Consider the following 7,330-nt stretch of genomic DNA (forward strand, 5'->3'; position numbering starts at 1 on the left):
GCATGCTGCATAATGCCTTTTAGTCAACCACAGACTGCCTCTATGACAGTATGTACTATAGAGCTCTAGTGTGCAATTGGCTGCCCCATCTATGTTTTATGTTCACACGACAATGAATTTGTCTAACATTGTATTTCTCAGAACATGACCCCATCATTAAACGATGCATGACTGTATATGTTTGAAAACAGTATTGCTATTTACCTGATTGGATAATTAAATTGAGTCAAATTATGAAAATTTGTTTCTAAACTGTAAATATTAAACTGATAAGAACAGATACTACACTTGATCTTAGCCAAAAGGCCAAGAAGCGATCTAAACTGTAAATATTTAAAATCACCTTTTTAGTTTGGAAAAATATATAGTGTGGAGATATTGTATATCTTGTTTTATAGATTCATTTGATTTTGGATAGGAGTGATTTATTTTCTTTGAATTATACATTTAAAACAGCCCAAACTGTGAACGTTAAAGAGAAAAATGTTCCCCGTGCTTCCTTGCAAGGAAGGGCACACATCCTAAGGGGCAGTTTTGGTGACGCAAGGCCAGGAAAGAGCATTTCCAGTGCTGTTGTGAATTCTGAGAAAAGCATGCTGAGCCTTCTACTTTTTGTTTGTTTTGGGTTCACTGATGGGCCACACAGATGAGAGGTATAGCAAATTCCCCTTTGAAACTACTTCATATGCCCGTTTCTTCAGTTGATTTATCATAACTGCGTGTATTAAGAGCTGCGGTTTGTGAACGGAGTTCAAAATACTTATATAGGATAAGCTCTGTAAAGACAAGGCCACGGGTTTTTACCTCCCAGAGTTCCATTGGCTGCTCTCAAATACCGTAGAGTTGGTGAAATATGTAATGTAAAGATAATCTGGGGATGAGAAAACCAGACAAGGGGCACGGATTAGGCCAGTAATAATCTCAACGCCTATTTGCAGATATAACCCAATCTCTCCAACCCAAAAGGCAGTGGAGGGATAGGTGTTTGATGCAGAGGTTAAGATACTGGTTAAGATGCCCACATCTCACATCAGAGTGCCTGAGTTCAAGTACTGGCTCTGCTTCCCATTCTAGCTTATTGCTGATGAAGGCCCTGGGAGGCGGTAGATGACAGCTCAGATAGTTTGGTCTCTGCCAGCCCTGTGAGAGATATGGATTGAGTTCCTAGCTTCTGACTTTCTATGGTCCAGCCCTGGCTGTTGCAGGCATTTGAGAATTGAACCAGGGGAAGGAAGATATCTCCCTCCCTCGTTCTCTCCCTCCCTCCATCTTCCTCTCCATCTTTTTTCTACTTTTCAAATAAATAAAAGAAAATTGTATTTATAATAGGTATATGTATATAAGACACTGTCCCCCATGAAAGAATCCCAATACTATACTTGAAGCTTTCTAATGAGAGGATAAATTTGGTATAAACCTATAATAACCTCTTTATTTTAAATGTTAAATATGTATGTTTTCCTAGAAAACGATGTCATTGAGTTATTATTTTGGAACTTTTTTCAGTTACTCTGTGGTCTTTCAAAATTGACATTTAAATATTCTTTAATTAAGAAATTTAAAAAATCTACATGTAAGTTAGGGTTTTGTTTTCTTTCACTTTTAGCCCCTAGAAGAGGGTCGCTGTTCTAGTAAAACTGGCATTCTGATCGTTATGAGCATCTTCTCATCTTCCTCACCATGGATTCTCAAAGTCGCTTCTCTTCACATCCATTCTGAATACTATTGATTCCCTCCCTAATCTAGCAGGGTAGCCTACATTCCAGGGACAATATATTGATCTACTATGGTATAATTATCCTGCCTACGAAGATCTATGCCAGCTCTAATTTTACTTTATATTTTCTGTTCCTCCATGACAGGATACATAGGGCTTCTGAGACTCAGATATAAAGTTATTGATTAAAAATTATTTAATATCATCTCTAAAATCATTAGTCAGTGACAGAGTCATCCTTTTTGCAGAATGCTTCCTAAAAGTTCTGGAATCTTGCAACACTGGGTCAAGTTGCTTCTCTTTTCCACAGCTCTCACCACACTCAGCGGGTACACAGTGCCTCATTCCTAGCCAATGATGTGCTGCTAAATATTTAACAGCTCTTCCTCTGGGAGCAAAACGTAACAACCAAGCAAATCCCTTATGGATAGCGTTTTCCAATTTCTGTGATGTGAATACTTTGACCATGGCTGACTCCAAACCATCAGTGTGAGGTTACAGGACATGGCATTGGGAAGAAGTCCTCACAATTGCCTCTTTTTTTTTTTTTTTTTTTTTGACAGGCAGAGTGGACAGTGAGAGAGAGAGACAGAGAGAAAGGTCTTCCTTTTGCCGTTGGTTCACCCTCCAATGGCTGCCGTGGCCAGCGCGCTGTGGCCGGCGCACCGCGCTGATCCGATGGCAGGAGCCAGGTACTTATCCTGGTCTCCCATGGGGTGCAGGGCCCAAGCACTTGGGCCATCCTCCACTGCACTCCCGGGCCACAGCAGAGAGCTGGCCTGGAAGAGGGGCAACCGGGACAGAATCCGGTGCTCCAACCGGGACTAGAACCCGGTGTGCCGGTGCCGCAAGGCGGAGGATTAGCCTAGTGAGCCGCGGCACCAGCCCCACAATTGCCTCTTGAGAGTGGGTGTGAGCTGGCTCCAGCACTCTACAACTCCTAACATAAACGCTCCATCTGCTTTTCTGCTTCTGGTTCTGGAAGACTACTGCACTTGAAGTGATTCAAACTTCATTTCCTTTCGTCTGTCTCTGGGAAACTTGTTGGCTGTAGTGGTGAGTCTGTCCTCTCATGTCACTATGTGGTGGCATATTATCTGTGCAATATTATTTCACAGATATTTAGCTAAGTACTTTCCCCAATGCTGTCCGGAACTTGAGTCTGGAGTTAGTCCCGGTTATCATTGCTGGTTGAGTCAGGTGGTTTTCAACCGAGGATCATGTTTCCACCCAGAGAACATCTGTCAGTGTCTGGAGACATTCAGTTGCCACGACTTGAGGGAATGGCATCTAGTGAGTAGAGTAGAAATGCTGCTGACATTCTAAAATGCATAGGACACCAAACATAATAAAGAATTATTTGGCAAGTGCCAGTAGTGTTGAGGTTGAAAATCACTGATCTAGACAGATCTAGGCATGCCACAGGAATAGCTATGGTCTATCTGCAGCCTTCACTGCACAACTTCTCTTTGGATTTTCCTACCACGTACTCCAGGTACTACGAGCATGTAAGGTACACTTGATCCCAGCATACTCAGTTTTATTGTATCTTACATAGAATTCAGGCAAGAGTTATTCATGGAAGTACTTGGGTAGCAGTGTTTACCACAGCTTGCCTTGATTTTCTCACTATTGGTACTTGTGGAGGTCCCCTGGATGGATATTCACTATCCAGTTAGTCATCAACTACCTGGTTATGTGGGGTGTCGCAGATGGCTGTGTCTCTTCTGTTTCTGAGATGATTCCCTGGATTTGCACATCTGGTTGTTATATCCTCACTGTGCCCTTATCTAGAAGAAATTTGGAGAAAGTCTTGTCAAAGTTTCCTTTCTATCTAAAAAGCAGCAGCCAGTGATTCAACAGGGCATACTGCAGTCCAAAACTACATTTTTCTGTTAAATCTTGTAAATTTCCATGACTTTCTTGGCACATACTTCTACCTGGAAATACTGCATTACAAGAGAAAATTCCTAAGAGCCCTTAGCCATTCTGGAAACGTAGAACAGTATAGCTCTCCTTGTCTATAAATGTCTCCTGATGTCATTTAGTAATTTTCCTAATCTCAGAATTTAAGTATTTGATCCGTTTTTTTCCTGCCAACCTACCAGAACCTAGAAGGCAAGCTGTTTTCTCTCCTGCAATCTTTATCTCATTAAGACTCACAAAAAGACTGCACCATTTAAATAAACTTTATAGCTTAAATATTATTTCATTTTGAAAAAAAGTGACTAGGTTCTCCTGATTTTCAAAGAATTATGGTTTTTTTTTTTTTTTTTTTTGGACAGGCAGAGTGGACAGTGAGAGAGAGACAGAAAGAAAGGTCTTCCTTTGCCGTTGGTTCACCCTCCAATGACTGCCGCAGCCGGCACATCGAGCTGATCCGAAGCCAGGAGCCAGGTGCTTCTCCTGGTCTCCCACGGGGTGCAGGGCCCAAGGACCTGGGCCATCCTCCACTGCACTCCCTGGCCATAGCAGAGAGCTGGCCTGGAAGAGGGGCAACTGGGACAGAATCTGGCACCCCGACCGGGACTAGAACCCGGTGTGCCAGCACCGCAAGGCAGAGGATTAGCCTAGTGAGCCACAGCGCCAGCCAGAATTATGGTTTTTTTCAGTCTGGATATAGTTTTTCATTTTCACCAAGCTGACGGGTAAAGTAGCAAAGTAGCAGGGTGAGCTGAAGATAGGCCCAGAGCTCTATTAAATTGTCTCATCTTTTTAGGTCTTTGTTTCACTGTTCCTTAGTACTAATGTACGGCATTCTTGTGACTTGCATGGATCATTTCCTGTCTCGTAGCATTCCCATCTTTGAACAATGGCCATGACAAGCAGATTCATTATGTAGCAGGTGAGCTAAGCTGTCTTTCTGCATGTTTTAGAGTTTTTTTTGTCCTATATGTGAATGATTTTGACCTCACAGAACCCCAGAAATGATATCAAGCATCCCAAAGATCAATTTGAGAACTACTGGTTTAACCTAAAGATGTCAGTCTGTCCTTAATGTGTTGTACTGTCCGAATTAACAGTAAAACTACTACTCAAACAGAACTCTATACTTTGTGTGTCTGTGTGAGTGCAGTCTGTTGAAATTTTTACTTAGTATATACGAAGTTGTGGGGAGCAACCGGACTAGACTGAGTTACTGGAATTAAGACTTATTCTATGCATCTGCTCTCCCACAATATGGCGCTGGGAGAGAAGTAAACAGCTTCCGCACAGCTGCCTCCAGTTCAACTAATAAACTGTAGGACTTGCTCCTGATTGGAGGAGAGCAGCGTACTCGGCGTGTGGGCAGCCGAGTTGGGATTGGCGGAGGAGGACTATAAAGGAGGAGAGAGACGGCATGCACCGGGAACATCTAAGGGGAACATCTATCTGAAGGAACACCTGTGCAGCCCCCGAGAGAGCCAGCCGGCGGTATGCCACTCCCCCGCGGAAGTGGGGAAAGTGGCTAGGGGGAACTGCCCTTCCACGGAGGTGGAAGGGTCGGTAGCCAACCCGGGAAGAACCAGCAGCAAACCCGGGGAGGGCCGAGCAGACAAAAGAACAACGCAGGGTCCTGTGTCGTTCCTCCACGAAGACGGGGAGCGACATAATGGTGCCGTGACTCGGATATGAAGCCTAGGCAGGGTTCAGTGTTGCTCCTCCACGAAGAGGGGGAGCGACACTAAGTTGTTCTTCTGTATATAAAGATAATTGAAAATGAATCGTGATGAAGAGTGGGATGGGAGAGGGAGTGGGTGATGGGGTGGTTGCAGGAGGGAGAGAGGTTATGGGGGGAAAAGTCGCTATAATTCAAAAGTTGTGCTTTGGAAATTCATATTTATTAAATAAAAGTTGAAAAAAAGATGTCAGCCATGTTTGTCTTTTCAGAGATTAGTACAATTTGAGTTAATGAAGCGTAAGGGAATATTTGATGGAAGCTTGTAGGAAAGATGCTTCACATCTAAGCAGAGCCGTTAGAAGTGAGCCTGTTCTTCCTGCCGGAAGAGAACCAGTGCATATTCTGGTAGCTATCTTGTGACTTCAGAGAGAGCCAGCTTTACGCTGACTTAACTCTGCATGGCAGGGGAGAGATGAAGACACCTCCGTCTTTGATGATAGCATTTAATTCCCTGTGGCTCTCAAGGAAGCCCTGTCTACCTCTGAGCTTGTGCAAGTATTGGACAGTACTTCGAATAACTAGAGTGGCTTGGAATTGGATTTTTTTTTGACAAGCAGAGTTAGACGGTGAGAGAGAGAGAGAGACAGAGAGAAAGGTCTTCCTTCCGTTGGTTCATTCCCCAAATGGCTGCTAAGGCTGGCGTGCTGCGCAGGTCCAAAGCCGGGAGCCAGGTGCTTCCTCCTGGTCTCTCATGTGGGTTCAGGGCCCAACCACAAGGGCCATTCTCCACTGCCCTCCTGGGCCACAGCAGAGAGCTGGACTAGAAGAGAAGCAACCGGGACAGAATCCGGCGCCCCTGGAATTGGATTTTTTAACATGCTGCCAAATGCATGCACAATGGTATATATGTATTTGTAAAGCTTGTGTTTTGGAGGATTGCGCCTTGATAAGAGAGTGGATTCCCTAACTTTTCTGTTCTTTGTATGAATATCTATCAATTGGGATAAAAGATAAAAAATAGTTCACTAAATACTATTTCCAAAGATTAGAAACAGAAAGTGGACTTTTTGCTCACTTATTGATAAACATAATGGAAAATGGATAAAAGTTCCATGGACTTCAAACCCAGAATGGGAAATGGGTTATGAAGCTGGAGGCCCCCTGGACTCTTGCCATGGAAACAGAAATTAACAGCCAGGAGTTTAACTATCACCAGAAGTAGGAATAAACATTGGCACTTGCAAGGAAGCAGAGCAAGGTGTCATGTGAAATGGGAGTGGTGGTGGTGGTAGGGAATGAAGTATGGCCCTCAAGAATGATAGGCTGAGAGATATCTTCAAATGATTTTATAACCTGAAGCTGCTAGAGACTTCCACCAAGAGTGATGAACAGAAACAACCTAATATCCAGAAAATGGGCCCAGCCTCGTTCTGGTTTTAGGACATTGATCTTTACAATCCTGTCTCAAGATCCAAGATCATAATCTTTTTGATCCCTGTTGGCCTATGTTTAGCTACCTGAAATTTCATGAAACTGGAAGGAGTGAACACAGAAGGAAAGATACACTCGTTAAAAATCTCTAACTGGGAATTTGTGTATAAAACCTTCAAAGCTGGATGGGTAGTTGGCTAGTGTTTGACTGTGGTTAAGACATCCATGTTCCCAGAGTACCTTCATTCCAGTCCTGGTTCTAGCTCCAGATTCCAGCTTCCTGCTAAGTCCCGCCCTCAGAGGCAACAGGTGATGGTTCATGTATTTGGGTCTCTGCCACCCATATGGGTGACCTGGGTTGAGTTTCTAGCCCCTTGCTTTGGCCTGGCTTAGCCCTAGCCATTTTGGGAGTTCTCTTTTTCTGTCTCTCTCAAATAAAAGTAAAATATTTAGAAAAAATAGTTCAAATAAAACATTCAAAGCATAGGAGGAAAAATTGACACTGTATTCAACAAATTTAACACTCTGAAAATCATCTCCAGGGAAATGAAAATTTTAAAAAAATCCTAAAACATAATTAA

At 43.2% G+C, this 7,330-nt stretch overlaps 1 pseudogene; it reads right to left on the reverse strand.

Annotated features, from left to right (window-relative positions):
• Nucleotides 1–207: 207 nt before the first annotated feature.
• On the reverse strand, nt 208–318 carry LOC127487448 (U2 spliceosomal RNA; annotated as a pseudogene).
• Nucleotides 319–7,330: the final 7,012 nt, after the last annotated feature.

This window comes from Oryctolagus cuniculus, chromosome 15 (genome assembly GCF_051225735.1).
Source record: "Oryctolagus cuniculus isolate XC-2025 breed Fujian yellow rabbit chromosome 15, ASM5122573v1, whole genome shotgun sequence".
In the NCBI taxonomy this organism is placed as follows: domain Eukaryota; kingdom Metazoa; phylum Chordata; class Mammalia; order Lagomorpha; family Leporidae; genus Oryctolagus; species Oryctolagus cuniculus.